At 43.0% G+C, this 19,427-nt stretch overlaps 1 protein-coding gene across 1 annotated transcript in view; it reads right to left on the bottom strand.

The window, feature by feature from the left end:
- Nucleotides 1-19,427, bottom strand: part of LOC117521252 — a 56,095-nt gene that overhangs the window by 25,092 nt on the left and 11,576 nt on the right. The gene's annotated exons all lie outside the window — the stretch shown is intronic.

Here is a 19,427-nt window from a genome sequence, read left to right as displayed (position 1 = left end):
GCTGTCATTCTCAGCATCTGTGTGGATGTTAAAATCGCCCACTATAATTATCTTATCTGAGCTAAGCACTAAGTCAGACTGAAAGGTCTGAAAATTCACAGAGAAACTCACAGTAACGACCAGGTGGACGATAGATAATAACAAATAAAACTGGTTTTTGGGACTTCCAATTTGGATGGACAAGACTAAGAGTCAAGCTTTCAAATGAATTAAAGCTCTGTCTGGGTTTTTGATTAATTAATAAGCTGGAATGGAAGATTGCTGCTAATCCTCCGCCTCGGCCCGTGCTACGAGCATTCTGACAGTTAGTGTGACTCGGGGGTGTTGACTCCTTTAAACTAACATATTCATCCTGCTGTAACCAGGTTTCTGTAAGGCAGAATAAATCAATATGTTGATCAATTATTATATCATTTACCAACAGGGACTTAGAAGAGAGAGACCTAATGTTTAATAGACCACATTTAACCGTTTTAGTCTGTGGTGCAGTTGAAGGTGCTATATTATTTTTTCTTTTTGAATTTTTATGCTTAAATAGATTTTTGCTGGTTATTGGTAGTCTGGGAGCAGGCACCGTCTCTACGGGGATGGGGTAATGAGGGGATGGCAGGGGGAGAGAAGCTGCAGAGAGGTGTGTAAGACTACAACTCTGCTTCCTGGTCCCAACCCTGGATAGTCACGGTTTGGAGGATTTAAGAAAATTGGCCAGATTTCTAGAAATGAGAGCTGCTCCATCCAAAGTGGGATGGATGCCGTCTCTCCTAACAAGACCAGGTTTTCTCCAGAAGCTTTGCCAATTATCTATGAAGCCCACCTCATTTTTTGGACACCACTCAGACAGCCAGCAATTCAAGGAGAACATGCGGCTAAACATGTCACTCCCGGTCCGATTGGGGAGGGGCCCAGAGAAAACTACAGAGTCCGACATTGTTTTTGCAAAGTTACACACCGATTTAATGTTAATTTTAGTGACCTCCGATTGGCGTAACCGGGTGTCATTACTGCCGACGTGAATTACAATCTTACCAAATTTACGCTTAGCCTTAGCCAGCAGTTTCAAATTTCCTTCAATGTCGCCTGCTCTGGCCCCCGGAAGACAATTGACTATGGTTGCTGGTGTCGCTAACTTCACATTTCGCAAAACAGAGTCGCCAATAACCAGAGTTTGATCCTCGGCGGGTGTGTCGTCGAGTGGGGAAAAACGGTTAGAGATGTGAAAGGGTTGGCGGTGTACACGGGGCTTCTGTTTAGGGCTACGCTTCCTCCTCACAGTCACCCAGTCAGCCTGCTTTCCCGGCTGCTCGGGATCTGCCAGAGGGTAACTAACGGCGGCTAAGCTACCTTGGTCCGCACCGACTACAGGGGCCTGGCTAGCTGTAGAATTTGCCACGGTGCGGAGCCGAGTCTCCAATTCGCCCAGCCTGGCCTCCAAAGCTACGAATAAGCTACACTTATTACAAGTACCGTTACTGCTAAAGGAGGCCGAGGAATAACGAAACATTTCACACCCAGAGCAGAAAAGTGCGGGAGAGACAGGAGAAGCCGCCATGCTAAATCGGCTAAGAGCTAGTAGCTACGCTAAGCTAGCGGATTCCTAAAAACACGCAAAGTGAATAATGTGTAAATAATTTAGAGGTGATTCAGCAGAAGGAGTGCTTTAGTTAAGGCACGTAAAGATTACACTGGGAAACAAATCGTAATCTAGATAACTAGATCAATCTAACTGCGCAGATTAAACAGCTAACAGATACAGAAAAACACAGCTGTGCTCCGGAACAGGAAGTGATACAATACCGCAGTGAGAGCCAACCACCAGTAGAGGCAAGTATCTGAACAGTAAAATATATATAATTGCTTATGACTAACAATGGAAATGTTCAACTTGTAGCTCAAGAGTGCTAATGACAGACTTGATGGCGAGTACAAGTGAACTAGGCACCAGAGGAATGCCCTAATCAATGCCTTGACTGCATACACCCCTGGAATGGAACAAGGGAAGAATACGGTAATGAGCATTGTCAGGGGCTGCTTGTACGCTACGGCTGCTGTTTATCTTTGGCAGTGCTTTAGCAGTCAGGGCAAGTCAGGAACCGTCAAAGGCAGCCTTGCCAGGGACGTGCCACAAATTTACAGAGTTGTTATGGAGGCTGCAATAAATATCACATCAATGGACAGTACTACCATCATTTCTACAATTGTGCCATAATCCAAAGATGTCCTATCCAAGCACAAGAAGTATAGACGGGACCATCCTGAACTTCTTCCTGACCCAGATTACAGGTTTGAGAAACTAACAATCTTGCAAATCTCTTTTTTGGGGGGGGGTGACACCCAGTCACATTAGAGAGGCACAATGACATCTGGTCTCTCTCTGGCTGCTAATGCAACATGGCAGAATCCGCTCCAAAACAGATTAATTTCCGTGTAAATCTAACATGTCTATCATATTATGTAAAAGCTACTGTAAAACACTTCGAAAACGGAAAACGCTATTTTCACAACCTGATAACACAAGACATCTCGCAGACATCAGTGTGCACACACATCCTGCAGTCGATGGTAACTTCCACAATTTTCAGAAGCTCATGCATGTGCACATGCATGATCTCCTTTGGATGCCATTAAAAATCATTGAGTTTATCCTACACGACCAATATAAACATACAGAGGCGAATATATTAGAGATACACAGATAACACAATAAAGGGCATATATATATATATATATATATATATATACACACACACACACACTTTGCACTGGGATACCAGTTAAGTAATTATTAAGAAGACAATCCTCATACGGCTGAGGGTATTTTAGCATTGTCTTTATATTTCATAATATCAAAGCTTATGAGCAGATTAGCAGCAGCATTTAATTTGCATTGTACATGGAATATTTTTAATAAAATTTAATTGTACTTCCGGAGAAACTTTTTCTCTGGTGATCAAACATTAAATTAATATTTTTTTATTATTTTTGTATATTTTTTTTACTATATGAATTTCCTCAGGAAATTTTATTGTAATGTTTGTGTTAAAACTGTTCAATTTTGCTTTAAACATTGTGTTCAATTATATTGTCGGAAATTTATTGATTGTAATGTGTTTGAGTTTCGCTCTTAAAAATGTGTTCAGCAAGTTGCATTGTCGTATCTGTCATACTGAGTCTTCAAATCTGTGATTAAAAACTTTATATTAATATTTTTTCATAGGAATTTTCTCAGGAACTTTGAGTAATGTTTGTTTTAAAACTGTCCACAGTTTTGCTCTTAAATATAGTATTATAAGTATTATTAACTGTATGTAGATGTAAGCTGAATTTATTTTTGCTCCGAAAATGTGTAGTTGGTTGTAGATCAATAGATGAATGTTTTTTACGTTTCATTATTATTTCTCGAAGATTTATTCTTATTTTGTCTGAACATCTTTTGGAGTAGTGTCGGTGGTGTGCCATGTAAGAAATCTTTTGTAAAGTTAAATTTTTCATTTTATGTGCTTTTTTATTTTTGAGTATGATGTTTAATTCTGTAAAAATGAATTTCATCACTAAATCTGTAAGTGATTTCAAAAGTTTCTGCATTATTGATTTTATATGTGAATTCCATGAATACATTGCAAGTTACTATTTGAATAAAACCTGTTGAATTTTAAAACATTTATAAAGTTTGTTTTATGTCATTTTTAGTTCTCAATAGGAAAAATCACAAAATTGTAGATATATTGAGCAGGAACATTGCACGAACATCATATGAGCAAAGAATGAGGACAGGTAATGTTAGCATTCGAACATTCTACAAATGTTCATTTAATGTTCGGGTTCAACTGTTCATATGTTTGTGAACATTTGTGAATGTCTGTATAATGTTCATTGAATGTTTGCATGCAAACATTACCTGTCATTCTTTGTTCATATGATGTTCATCCAATGTTCATGCCATGCTTGCAAATGTTCAATGAACATTCAAAGAATGTTCAGTTTCCGGGTGGGTATTTGCACAAAAACAATAAAGTTTATCAGTTTGAACATTAAATATCTTGTCTTTGTGGTGTATTCAACTGAATATAGGTTGAAGAGGATTTGAAAATCATTGTATTCTGTTTTTATTTACATTTTACACAACATCCCAACTTCATTGGAATTGGGGTTGTAGATACTTGGGGGCAACTGCCCAAAGTAATGAAGAGTGTGGTGGAGAAGTGAAGAGGAGGAAATGGAACCTGTGACTGAGGCCAAGAGGAGAGCCCTCCTGGCCTACAATCCGATGCCCAGTCCCAGCACATTAGAAGCCCTCAAAGCTGCCAAGAAAAAAGCCCAGCAAACTGCCCGGCACTGTGCCAACTCATACTGGCTGAATCTCTGCAGCAGTATACAGACAGCTGCCGACAGTGGGGATGCAAGAGACATGTATGAGGGCATCAAGCCCATCTACCTCCAAGTCTGCCCTGGGTTGAGTACTGTCTCGAGGTGTACGCAACCCAGAACACTGTCACAGTCACAGCCCTCAAGCACATCCCAGATCTGCTGGTCATGGAAGAGCTGGACTCACCACCAACCATGGAAGAGCTTAGAAAAGCCATTGACTGCCTTGCTAGTGGGAAGGCCCCAGGGAGTGATGGAATCCCATTAGAACTCTTAAAGAGTGGAAAACCTGTGCTGCTAAAATACCTGCACAATATTTTCTGCCTCTGCTGGGAACATGGAGACATTCCCCAGGACATGCGAGATGCGGTCATCATCATCTTGTGTAAGAATAAAGGAGACAGAAGCAACTGCAACTGCACTGTTAGGAAGGCCTTCGCCCGTGTTGCCATAGTGCATCTACAGACCTTGGCCTCGCGTGTTTATCCAGAGTCCCAGTGTGGCTTTTGAGCTGGGAGGTCTACCGTGGACATGATCTTTTCAATGTGCCAGCTGCAGGAGACATGTCAAAAGCAGGAAATACCACTCTACATCGCCTTCATCGACCTGACCAAGGCTTTCAATTTGATCAGTCAAAGTGGACTCTTCAGGCTCCTGCAGAAGATTGGCTGTCCCCCAAAACTCCTTGCAGTGGTCTCTTCGTTCCATGAGAACATGCACAGTACAGTTTGCTTCAGTGCCGCAACATTAGAGGCCTTCCCATTTAGCGGTGGGGTGAAACAGGGCCGTGTCCTTGTACCGATGCTCTTCCGTATCTTATTCTCCATGCTCCTCCAGTATGCCTTGAAGGACTGCAGCAAGGGAGTCCACATTCACACCTGGGCTGACAGCAAACTCTTCAACATCATCCGACTTCACACCAAGACCAAGACTGTGGAGGTACTCATCCGTGAGATGTTCTTTGCCAATGATGCAGCCTTGACATCACAATCCAAAGACAGTCTGCAGCAGCTTGTTAGTCTTCCTCTCTCACACCTGCAAGAAGTTTGGACTGACCATCAGTGTGAAGAATAAAACATCATGGTGCATGGCACAGCTGCTCCCTCTAACATTGGCATTGATGATTACAGCCTGGAAGTCGTGGACCACTATACATACCTTGGGTCAACCATCTCTAACTCATTCTCTATTGATGCAGAGATAAACAGTAGGATTGCAAAGGCAGCAGCAGTTATGGCAAGACTAAGCCACAGAGTCTGGAACAACTCTAGCCTCACTGAGAAGACAAAACTGCGTGTCTACCTGACCTGTGTGCTCAGCATACTCCTCTGTGAGAGCAAGGCATGGACCACCTACGCCAGACATGAGAAAAAGCTCAACAGCTACCATCTGAGGTGCCTTAGACAAATTCTGCACATCAGATGGCAGGACAAGGTGCCCAACACAGAGGTCTTGGAACATGCCAACATGAGCAGCATGTACACCATTCTTGGTGAAAGGCGCCTTTGTTGGCTTGGCCACGTCAGGAGAATGGATCTGGGCTATATTCCTAAAGATCTTCTGTACAATGAGCTGGCACAGGGCACTCGTTTGGCTGGTCGACCACTCCTGCAAGTCAAGGATGTCTGCAAGATGGACATGAAAATATGTAGCATCAATGTCAACACATGGGAGCAGTGTGCAGAGGACTGTGAAGCCTGACACCTTGCTCTCAGAAAGAGGTGCACAGAGGGCTGAGCAGGAGAGGAAACAAGGTCTTGCTGAGCAATGAGCTACAGTGAAAAAAGAGAACGTTTGAACCAACTTAAAAAAAATGTTACAATTTGTAAAAACCTGAATTTGTTTTGTCAACTGTGTCGGCAGCATGGCCCAATCAGAGGGTCATCCCTTTGAGTCGGGCCTGCTTGAGGTTTCTTCCTCAAATCATCAGAGGGAGTTTTTCCTTACCACTGTCGCCTGTGTGCTTGCTCTAGGGGTTGGTATTTCACCTGCTCCATGGCCTGCTGTAAAATCCTAATGTTACGCACATTAGTAAAACCTCATAACATATACAGCAACAGTAGCTTAGCAATAATTTCACAGTCATAACCCTCCCCACATCTCCAATACTGCTGCTGGACTTATCTACACCAAGGTTGGCCAAGACAAACATATTTTTCTCAAATGGGGGAGAGTGGTCTTTTGTCTTTTCATATGAAAAACCCTCAGCATTAAGTGGTCACATTTAAATGTAAAGATAGCATAATATACGAGGTCTGTGAGAAAAGTATCGGACCTTTTTATTTTTTTCAAAAACTACACTCAACAAAAATATAAACGCAACACTTTTGGTTTTGCTCCCATTTTGTATGAGATGAACTCAAAGATCTAAAAGTTTTTCCACATACACAATATCACCATTTCCCTCAAATATTGTTCACAAACCAGTCTAAATCTGTGATAGTGAGCACTTCTCCTTTGCTGAGATAATCCATCCCACCTCACAGGTGTGCCATATCAAGATGCTGATTAGACACCATGATTAGTGCACAGGTGTGCCTTAGACTGCCCACAATAAAAGGCCACTCTGAAAGGTGCAGTTTTATCACACAGCACAATGCCACAGATGTCACAAGATTGGAGGGAGCGTGCAATTGGCATGCTGACAGCAGGAATGTCAACCAGAGCTGTTGCTCGTGTATTGAATGTTCATTTCTCTGCCATAAGCCGTCTCCAAAGGCGTTTCAGAGAATCTGGCAGTACATCCAACCAGCCTCACAACCGCAGACCACGTGTAACCACACCAGCCCACGACCTCCACATCCAGCATGTCGGTTTGCATAACCAAAGAATTTCTGCACAAACTGTCAGAAACCGTCTCAGGGAAGCTCATCTGCATGCTCGTTGTCCTCATCAGGGTCGCGACCTGACTCCAGTTCGTCATCGTAACCGACTTGAGTGGGCAAATGCTCACATTTGCTGGCGTTTGGCACGTTGGAGAGGTGTTCTCTTCATGGATGAATCCCGGTTCACACTGTTCAGGGCAGATGGCAGACAGCGTGTGTGGCGTCGTGTGGGTGAGCGGTTTTCTGATGTCAATGTTGTGGATCGAGTGGCCCATGGTGGCGGTGGGGTTATGGTATGGGCAGGCGTCTGTTATGGACGAAGAACACAGGTGCATTTTATTGATGGCATTTTGAATGCACAGAGATACCGTGACGAGATCCTCAGGCCCATTGTTGTGCCATACCTCCAAGAACAACACCTCATGTTGCAGCAGGATAATGCACGGTCCCATGTTGCAAGGATCTGTTCACAATTCTTGGAAGCTGAAAATGTCCCAGTTCTTGCATGGCCGGCATACTCACCGGACATGTCACCCATTGAGCATGTTTGGGATGCTCTGGACCGGCGTATACGACAGCATGTACCAGTTCCTGCCAATATCCAGCAACTTCGCACAGCCATTGAAGAGGAGTGGACCAACATTCCACAGGCCACAACTGAAAACCTGATCAACTCTATGCGAAGGAGATGTGTGTTGCACTGCATGAGGCAAATGGTGGTCACACCAGATACTGACTGGTATCCCTCCCCAATAAAACAAAACTGCACCTTTCAGAGTGGCTTTTATTGTGGACAGTCTAAGGCACATCTGTGCACTAATCATGGTGTCTAATCAGCATCTTGATATGACACACCTGTGAGGTGGGATGGATTATCTCAGCAAAGGAGAAGTGCTCACTATCACAGATTTAGACTGGTTTGTGAACAATATTTGAGGGAAATGGTGATATTGTGTATGTGGAAAAAGTTTTAGATCTTTGAGTTCATCTCATACAAAATGGGAGCAAAACCAAAAGTGTTGCGTTTATATTTTTGTTGAGTGTATATGGATTTGAATCACGTGCGATTACATCAGCCAAGCGTGAACCCTCGTGGGCATGCGAGACTTTTTTCACGCCTGTCGGTTGCGTCATTCGACTGTGGGCAGGCTTTGAGTGAGGAGTGGTCCACCCCTCCCATCGGAATCCCTTTGTCTAACAACTTCCTGAGAGACTGGCGCTTTGCTTTATCAAAATTTTTTCAGAACCTGTGAGGCAGATCCAAGTGGACACCATTCGAGAAATTCAGCTGGTTTTCGGTGAAAATTTTAACGGCTGATGAGAGATTATGGAGTGTTACTGTTGCTTTAAGGACTTCCCACGGAGCAGGATGTCGCGCCGCGCCCTGAGGCGCTGTCGTCAGCCTGTTTCGAGCTGAAAACCTCCAAATTTAAGCCTCTGTTGACCCAGGACGTTGTGAGAGAACAGAGAAGTTTCAGAAGAGCTCGGGATCAGCAGTTTATCCGGACATTCCACTGTTAAAGGAGATTTTGTAATGAAACGTGCGGACGGATTGGCGTGTTGGCAGGCAGCCGGCATGGCGCGCTGCCACAGGAAAAACACCTCCGTTGGAAGCCTTAAGGACAAGTTGGAACATGTCCAGCTGTTAAACAATTTCTCAGATACTCACTCTACTGAAAGCCATCAAAAGCCGCCTGGTTTTTACAAATGGTTATCAACACGGAGGTGTTTTTCCTGTGGCGGCGCGCCACGCCGGCTGCCTGCCGACACGCCAATCCGTCCGCACGCCTTTCATTACAAAATCTCCTTTAACAGTGGAATGTCCGGATAAACTGCTGATCCCGAGCTCTTCTGAAACTTCTCTGTTCTCTCACGACGTCCTGGGTCAACAGAGGCTTAAATTTGGAGGTTTTCAGCTCAAAACAGGCTGATGATAGCGCCTCAGAGCGTGGCGCGACGTCCCGCTCCATGGGAAGTCCTTAAAGCGACAGTAACACTCCATAATCTCTCATCAGCCATTAAAATTTTCACCGAAAACCAGCTGAATTTCTCGAATGGTGTCCACTTGGATCTGCCTCACAGGTTCTGAAAAAATTTTGATAAAGCAAAGCGCCAGTCTCTCAGGAAGAAGTCAGACAAAGGAATTCCGACGAGGGGGGTGGACCACTCCTCACTCAAAGCCTGCCCACAGGCGAATGATGTAACCGACAGGCGTGACAAAACTCACGCATGCGCACGAGGGTTCAAGGTTGGCTGATGTAATCGCACGTGATTCAAATCCATGTAGTTTTTGAAAACAATAAAAAGGTACGTTATTTTTCTCACAGACCTCGTATATTCAGCAAACATGATATCAATTAAAAGAAAACTCGACATTCTCCTATTATGATAATAATGAAAAATAATAAAACAAGAACTTGGCAAGAGTGATTTATAATAGAACAATATCTGCAAGAAAGAAGGGGAATGTTTACAAGACAGTAGTGAGACCGGCTATGTTGTACGTCTTAGAGACGGTGCCACTAACAAAAAGACAGGAGGCAGAGCTGGAGGTGTTGCGATTCTCTTTGGGCATGACAAGGGTGGACAGAATTAGGAATGAACATATCAGATGGACAGCTCAGGTGGGACGGTTTGGAGACAAAGTCAGAGAGGCGAGATTGAGATGGTTTGGACATGTGCAGAGGAGGGACCCAGGGTATATAGGGAGAAGGATGCTGAGGATGGAGCCACCAGGCAGGAGGAGAAGAGGGAGACCAAAGAGGAGGTTTATGGATGTGTTGAGGGAGGACATGCAGGTGGTTGGTGTGACAGAGGAAGATACAGAGGACAGGGTGAGATGGAAACGACTGATCTGTTGTGCCTCCCCCTAACAGGAGCAGCCAAAAAAAGAAGAATAATCTGGAAAATCAGTTTGTGTGTGACAGATGAAGACAGATACTGCCAGGTACCATTTTGTTTGTTGTTGTGAAAGTACTGAGTGATAGTGTGAAATCTTCTTTTAAAACAATCCACAGTCTCTTTGTGTGTATTCCTGGCTGTTTTTTATGGGACCATTAAGCTTCTCAATAGCTCACACAAGATGTGACCCCATGACACTTCAAGGTGAAGGTTTTAACTTCAATTCTGCTGAACTGCAGCATTTAGCAAAATTCCATACAGGATAGGAAATGAACATCTGACTCAAAGAGAAAAAAACTGATCTGTCCGTAAATGTAAGTATGTACATTGCACACCTGTTTTTTAAAAAGTGGTATTTTGGTCTGGGGTTACTGTAGCATAAACTGATTAAAAAACAAAAAAGCAACCCTCCAGTCTGTCAGAGAATGGCTCATCTATAAAGCAGGTGAGCAGTGCAGATAATCCTGAGCTGTGTAATTCTATCCCCCTATCCTGTCTCCTTATCGTCTCTATCTGCTGTGTCTTTTTTCTCCTGATGTCATCATTGCTTTTACAGCATTGCTTTTTCCTAAATAAATCACCCCATCAACTGATGTGTACTACCATAAAAAACAAACAAACAAACAACTGCCCTCTCTCCATCTAACCAACCATCATCATATCTGATGTCACCCACCAATAATGGATGTTTTCATTTTGATGCTATATGGTTGTGATTTACAAGGGAGGCACAGATGGACAGATGGGGAGAGAACAGGAGAAATGGACAAAAAATATGACTTCATTTATCTTGTAGTTTAGAAAATTAGGGTTACAATACAGTGGTGTTCAGAATAATAGTAGTGCTATGTGACTAAAAAGATTAATCCAGGTTTTGAGTATATTTCTTATTGTTACATGGGAAACAAGGTACCAATAGATTCAGTAGATTCTCACAAATCCAACAAGACCAAGCATTCATGATATGCACACTCTTAAGGCTATGAAATTGGGCTATTAGTAAAAAAAAGTAGAAAAGGGGGTGTTCACAATAATAGTAGCATCTGCTGTTGAAGCTACAAACTCAAAACTATTATGTTCAAACTGCTTTTTTTTATCAATCCTGTGAATCACTAAACTAGTATTTAGTTGTATAACCACAGTTTTTCATGATTTCTTCACATCTGCAAGGCATTAATTTTGTTGGTTTGGAACCAAGATTTTGCTGGTTTACTAGTGTGCTTGGGGTCATTGTCTTGTTGAAACACCCATTTCAAGGGCATGTCCTCTTCAGCATAAGGCAACATGACCTCTTCAAGTATTTTGACATATCCAAACTGATCCATGATACCTGGTATGCGATATATAGGCCCAACACCATAGTAGGAGAAATGTGCCCATATCATGATGCTTGCACCACCATGCTTCACTGTCTTCACTGTGAACTGTGGCTGGAATTCAGAGTTTGGGGGTCATCTCACAAACTGTCTGCGGCCCTTGGACCCAAAAAGAACAATTTTACTCTCATCAGTCCACAAAATATTCCTCCATTTCTCTTTAGGCCAGTTGATGTGTTCTTTGGCAAATTGTAACCTCTTCTGCACATGTCTTTTATTTAACAGAGGGACTTTGCGGGGGATTCTTGCAAATAAATTAGCTTCACACAGGCGTCTTCTAACTGTCACAGCACTTACAGGTAACTCCAGACTGTCTTTGGTCATCCTGGAGCTGATCAATGGGTGAGCCTTTGCCATTCTGGTTATTCTTCTATCCATTTTGATGGTTGTTTTCTGTTTTCTTCCACACGTCTCTGTTTTTTTTTGTCCATTTTAAAGCATTGGAGATCATTGTAGATGAACAGCCTATAATTTTCTGCACCTGCGTATAAGTTTTCCCCTCTCCAATCAACTTTTTAATCAAACTACACTGTTCTTCTGAACAATGTCTTGAATGTCCCATTTTCCTCAGGCTTTCAAAGAGAAAAGCATGTTCAACAGGTGCTGGCTTCATCCTTACATCGGGGACACCTGATTCACACCTGTTTGTTCCACAAAATTGATGAACTCACTGACTGAATGCCACACTACTATTATTGTGAACACCCCCTTTTCTACTTTTTTTTTTTACTAATAGCCCAATTTCATAGCCTTAAGAGTGTGCATATCATGAATGCTTGGTCTTGTTGGATTTGTGAGAATCTACTGAATCTACTGGTACCTTGTTTCCCATGTAACAATAAGAAATATACTCAAAACCTGGATTAATATTTTTAGTCACATAGCACTACTATTATTCTGAACACTACTGTACATCCTCTTTTTCTAGCATGAGTCTCCTTTTTGGGTCCTAAAGAGGCTAAATTTGTCAAGTATTTAAACCCCACCCCAAATTATCCCCAGAACATGAAGGCAACTACACTCAACAAAAATATAAACGCAACACTTTTGGTTTTGCTCCCATTTTGTATAAGATGAACTAAAAGATCTAAAACTTTTTCCACATACACAATATCACCATTTCCCTCAAATATTGTTCACAAACCAGTCTAAATCTGTGATAGCGAGCACTTCTCCTTTGCTGAGAAGATCCATCCCACCTCACAGGTGTGCCATATCAAGATGCTGATTAGACACCATGATTAGTGCACAGGTGTGCCTTACACTGCCCACAATAAAAGGCCACTCTGAAAGGTGCAGTTTTATCACACAGCACAATGCCACAGATGTCCCAAGATTTGAGGGAGCGTGCAATTGGCATGCTGACAGCAGGAATGTCAACCAGAGCTGTTGCTCGTGTATTGAATGTTCATTTCTCTACCATAAGCCGTCTCCAAAGGCGTTTCAGAGAATTTGGCAGTACATCCAACCAGCCTCACAACCGCAGACCACGTGTAACCACACCAGCCCAGGACCTCCACATCCAGCATGTTCACCTCCAAGATCGTCTGAGACCAGCCACTCAGACAGCTGCTGAAACAATCGGTTTGCATAACCAAAGAATTTCTGCACAAACTGTCAGAAACCGTCTCAGGGAAGCTCATCTGCATGCTCGTCGTCCTCATCGGGGTCTCGACCTGACTCCAGTTCGTCGTCGTAACCGACTTGAGTGGGCAAATGCTCACATTCGCTGGCATTTGGCACGTTGGAGAGGTGTTCTCTTCACGGATGAATCCCGTTTCACACTGTTCAGGGCAGATGCCAGACAGCATGTGTGGCGTCGTGTGGGTGAGCGATTTTCTGATGTCAATGTTGTGGATCGAGTGGCCCATGGTGGCGGTGGGGTTATGGTATGGGCAGGCGTCTGTTATGGACGAAGAACACAGGTGCATTTTATTAATGGCATTTTGAATGCACAGAGATACCGTGACGAGATCCTGAGGCCCATTGTTGTGCCATACATCCAAGAACATCACCTCATGTTGCAGCAGGATAATGCACGGCCCCATGTTGCAATGATCTGTACACAGTTCTTGGAAGCTGAAAATGTCCCAGTTCTTGCATGGCCGGCATACTCACCGGACATGTCACCCATTGAGCATGTTTGGGATGCTCTGGACCGGCGTATACGACAGCGTGTACCAGTTCCTGCCAATATCCAGCAACTTCGCACAGCCATTGAAGAGGAGTAGACCAACATTCCACAGGCCACAATTGACAACCTGATCAACTCTATGCGAAGGAGATGTGTTGCACTGCATGAGGCAGATGGTGGTCACACCAGCTACTGACTGGTATCCCCCCCAATAAAACAAAACTGCACCTTTCAGAGTGGCCTTTTATTGTGGACAGTCTAAGGCACACCTGTGCACTAATCATGGTGTCTAATCAGCATCTTGGTATGGCACACCTGTGAGGTGGGATGGATTATCTCAGCAAAGGAGAAGTGCTCACTATCACAGATTTAGACTGGTTTGTGAACAATATTTGAGGGAAATGGTGATATTGTGTATGTGGAAAAAGTTTTAGATCTTTGAGTTCATCTCATACAAAATGGGAGCAAAACCAAAAGTGTTGCGTTTATATTTTTGTTGAGTATATATATATATATATATATATATATATATATATATATATATATATATATATATATATATATAGCATACTGGCGTAGTATGTTACTATACTTTCTACCCTTTTAAATGAATTTTATTAGTAAAGAGAGTGGGCCACGGCCTCAACTTTATCTAAAGTCTGGGTCTGTTAGTGAAGCTTAGGACTAGTGGCCGGCGATCACCTTAGGTTTCTTCTGTTTTTCTTCTTGCTTAATGCTGACAAATTATACTGTATTTGTTATCTTTCTGCTGCCTGATTCTGCTTTTTTCCTCTCTTTGAGGTGTGGCTCCATCCAGAGATGGGAGTTGGTGTCTTCTTCTGCATACCTCCCATCCTGTGGACCAACATGGACAAGGTTCACACTTTTTGAGTCTGTTCTGCTTGAGGTTTCTTCCTCAAATCATCAGAGGGAGTTTTTCCTTACCACTGTCAACCTGTGTTCTTGCTCTTGGGGTTGGTAAAGTTTGACCTTACTTGTGTGAAGCACCTAGAGACAACTTTGTTGTGATTTGGTGCTAAATATATTCAAATGAAATAAATAAATTTAATTTAATTAATGAATTAACACGTCACGTGTCATAGAATCCAATGGACGTTGACCGTGTTTGACCTTTACTTTGTAGACCAATCATTCAACACTGTCAAAACTGTTCCTTTCATAAATCGTAATAGCTCAGTCAATAATTTGCATCAGTTTTTATCAAAATTAGAACAACTTTAACTTTTGACCACTGTACAAACTGAAATTGCTGGTATAACCATTTGAAGGATCGTTTCAGTTATCTGCTGCACTATGCGGTAAGAGCATAGGAGAGGGACTCTGTGTTTATGTGCTTGAGGACTGGTGCTCGGACAGCAGAGTAACAGACACCCACTGCTAGACCTCGAGGCCATGTCTGTCCAGTGCTGACCCTTCCACCTGCCACAGGAGCTAACGTAGCCATCATGAGTGCTGTTTACTTACCCCTGATGCCAACATTAGCACGGCATTCAGCCTGCTTCAGATCATTGTGTTTAAACAACAGAGGGCTCATCCGGATGGCATGCACGTCATTGCTGGGTAGTGGTGGGCACTGCTAGCCAAAATGTTAGCTTTGATAACTGTTAATCCACTAACTGACTAAAAAGTTAACTTTTATAAAGCTAAACCAATAAAATCCCTAAAAAGTTTAGCGGAAGTTACAGATAAAAGCTAAACTGGTAACTTTCCATATTGACTTCAGTACATGGCAGCTACTGACACAACAACGAGTCAGCGCGTCTGTCTCAGATCAGCCTTCTCTCAGCAAAAGAGACCTGGTGATCAGACAGGGGGAGCTAATTTCTCTTCATACGATATTGACCATTGGACATGTGCAGAGGAGGGACCCAGGGTATATAGGGAGAAGGATGCTGAGGGTGGACCATATGGTCATTTCACTGGAGTCTTGAACAGGCATCCATCCATCCATCCATCCATCCATCCATCCATCCATCCATCCATCCATCCATCCATCCATCCATCCATCCATCCATCCATCCATCCATCCATCCATCCATCCATCCATCCATCCATCCATCCATCCATCCATCCATCCATCCATTTTCTTCTGCTTTATCCGGAGTCGGGTCGCGGGGCAGCAGCTCAAGCAAAGCCGCCCAGACCTCCCGATCCACACACACCTCCCCCAGCTCCTCCGGGGGAACCCCAAGGGGTTCCCAAGCCAGCCGAGAGATGTAGTCCCTCCAGCGTGCTCTGGGTCTTCCCCGGGGCCTCCTCCCAGTGGGACGTTTCCGGAACACCTCTCCAGCGAGGCATCCAGGGGGCATCCGGAAAAGATGCCCGAGCCACCTCAGCTGACTCCTTTCGATGTGGAGGAGCAGCGGCTTGACAAATTATTAAAATTAACATCACGGCTGTCGTTTCATAAAGTGAAAATATCGGCTATATGTTTTAGTTTTAAAGTAATGCACTAATTTTGAAGGGTTAGGGTTTAGACACACATGCCGCATTGCATTATGGGTACATTAGTTTCTCGACGTCAGTGGTTGGCCGGTATGGGTATAACACAACGTGTGGTGGTTTTACAAATAAATCTGTATTTGTAAAAATGTAATTTTTTCATTTGTAATAAGGCCATTTGAAAACTGAAAATTCTGTTTGAATAGAATAGAATTTATTATCATTGTACATGACACCAGAAAAAAAAATACTGTGCATGACAATGAAATTAAAAACAATCGCTTCAAAGCACATTTAAAATAAATAAATAACCCTAAAAATTCTAAATAAAACCTAGTTAAAAAACACTCAATCGCAATCATAAAATGGCAGGTCCAGCAGCATTCAGTGCACAAACAGCTCTTCCCACAAAGCTGTTTTTAAGTCTGTTTGTTCTGGCCTTAAGTGCCCTGTATCATCTGCCTGATGGTAATAATTCAGACAAATAGTGTCCAGGATGGGAGGGGTCTCTGATTATAGTCCTTGCCTTCCTGAGACAACAACTCGTATACAGTTCCTCTAATGATGGCAAGAGACAACCAGTGATCTTCTGGGCTGTGGTGACAACCCTCTGGAGAGCTTTCCTGTCTGTGACTGTGCAGCTGGAAAACCACACACACAGACAATAGGTCAAAATGCTCTCTATGGAGCAGCGATAGAAGGACACCAGCAGTCTCTGTGGCAGATGGTTATTCCTGAGAACCCTCAGGAAATAGAGTCTCTGCTGTGCCTTCTTGATGGTAGCCATAGTGTTTGTGCTCCAAGTCAGGTCGTCTCTCAAATACACGCCCAGAAAACGAAATTCAGAGACCCACTCCACACAGTCCCCATCGATGCCCAGTGGCTGGATGACTGTTTTCCTCCTCCTATAGTCCACCACCATCTCATTTGTCTTTGAGGTGTTGAGGATCAAATTGTTCTCCCTACACCAGGCCGACAACCACTGCACCTCCTCTCTATAGGCGGACTCATCCTCACCAGAAATGAGTCCCACCACAGTAGTGTCATCAGCAAACTTAATGATATTGTTGCTGAAGTGAGAGGGGGTGCAGTCACAGGTGTAGACTCAGCACACAGCCCTGAGGGGAGCCTGTTTCTGAGGCTTTAAGTCCATCACTTTTAGCGAATGTGTGGCTGCTCACACTGCCATGAACACTGCCATCTAATGGTGACTGTGTGTTATACTGACCAGCCAACCACTGACATCAGGAAACTAATGTACCGATAATGCAATGCGGCACGTGTGTCTAAACTCTAAAACCTTCAAAATTAGTGCATTACTTTAAAACTAAACATACAGCTGATATTTTCACTTTGTAAAACCACAGACGTGATTAATTTAAATAACTTGTCCACAATTTGTTTAAAATTCTAACCCTAAGTCAAAACTGTCTGCCTGTGCAAGACTCCAGTGAAATAACCGGTAGGTCTGTATAGTGTGAAGAGAAATTATCTTTATTTTTTCTCCTCCCTCTTTCTTTCTCTGTGGTCGTCAGCTCTTCTCTGCCTGCAGAGGATAGAGTTCTACTTTTCATGTCTGTGTGTCTGCTACAAAACATGTAACAGATGGGCACTAAAATCTTTGATTTCAGACTTTACAAATGTTTTTAACTGTTAATGTTTATTCACTATTCCCGCAAAGATATGTTAGCAGCCTAAAAACTAAATTTATCGGTAGCTAATAAATAAATGAATAGAAATAAATAACTTTCTCACAGACTGACTGCTGGCTTGAACGACACTCTTCTCATTAATACATTGTTGTAATCATTTCTCTTATTTTTTCTTACCTGTCTAACACTTCTGTTAGTTTTTAAGTGCAACTGCTGTGAATTTTAGCTCATAATTTTACTCTTGTATGAATCTTGGGAATGGTTAGCTTGTTCATTAGTGTTTAGCTTGCACTAGCTTGGTTACATGCTTGGATTTTCTTGTGCACAAATTACATTACTATCTACATTAATCTTGTGCAATGCTGGCAGTAAGTGTGGCTCATTTTTGAGAGCCATGAGAGAGTAACTTCTTAGTTCGGTGAAGTTAGATGTTATGGGTACTCCAGGTAAGCTTAGTGTCGGGCCAGCTAACCCATCCGTCAGCATTAGCTTAGCAATGGCCGCTAAAGATGATGGCTTTCAGACTGTTGTTAAGTGGAAGAAGTCACATAGGGCTTGGTGTCTGTTTATGGAACCTGGATCACAGTTGCCACTGTGAAATGTGAACCATTTTTCAACCATGGATATGCCTGTTGTTAGTCCTCTGAGTACATGGGTGACTTCAAGTCTCAAGTCATAATGTCCACCAGTTGTTTGCAAGCTGACCTGAGACTTGACTTGAGACTTGCAGATTGATGACTTGACAATGACTTGACAGTGACTTCGTCCCACCTCTGCTCGATGCTGTTGGAAGCTTCACAACAAGCTGAAGGGAGCTCCAAATATTCACACAAATTCAAATATGTTTTATGGTGAAGGATGCAGGGAGGTGTGTAAGTATTTGCTGTTATGCTGAAGAAGAACTGAGTTCTGTATATGTTAGATGTTACATGCTTACTGTAAGGCACCGCCGAGTTTGTACTTGCGAATGGTTTGTAGGTTTAGCAGGTATGTTGGGGACAGACACAAGAAGACTAGACCACATAGAGATTTACTGTGTAAGCTGTGCTGTGCTACAGTTTTATAAAAGGTCTACTGTTGATTACAATCCAGTTAGGTTTTAGCTGCAAACATGTGTCTTTCTAGAATTGCATGTGCGACTCACGCGCGAACTGTATACACATAAACAGGGGGTGTTTACAACATGGATCAACAAGGCTGCGCTAAGTTAGTGTTAGCTGCTAGCATGCTAACTGACATCAAAATAAAAGAACAGGATCAATTCACTCACACAAGTCAACGCCGATTGAGAAAAGTCAACTTTAATCGGTTCTGTCATCAGTTATTCAGTGGGTGATTTTAGCACAGGCCGATGGCCTCTTTGGAAGATAGGATAAGCCATTTTCTGGAAGAGCCTGGAATCCCATTGTAGCCAGGGACTACGTTAACGCTATAACGTGATAAAGACCACCCACCAGTGGTGACTGATCAACAGAGGGCAGCCCCTGCAGCAGGCCTGGAGCTATACCCCATAGATTTAGATTGCCTAGTTTATTCAACCCTTTTAAGCAGAATGCTAATGACTCAGAGATAACCGCATGAACATAAACAGGAAGTTGTTGGGTAAAACCATCGCCCATGATCCAGATAAAAATAGAGAGACTTATGAAGGTGAGGCTTCTAATTGAATCACTGAACAAACAGTGGGATATTCATTGCAACAAAGCATTCAGGC

Source organism: Thalassophryne amazonica, chromosome 1, assembly GCF_902500255.1.
Source record: "Thalassophryne amazonica chromosome 1, fThaAma1.1, whole genome shotgun sequence".
Classification (NCBI taxonomy): domain Eukaryota; kingdom Metazoa; phylum Chordata; class Actinopteri; order Batrachoidiformes; family Batrachoididae; genus Thalassophryne; species Thalassophryne amazonica.
This window is presented reverse-complemented; position numbering and strand designations above follow the sequence as displayed.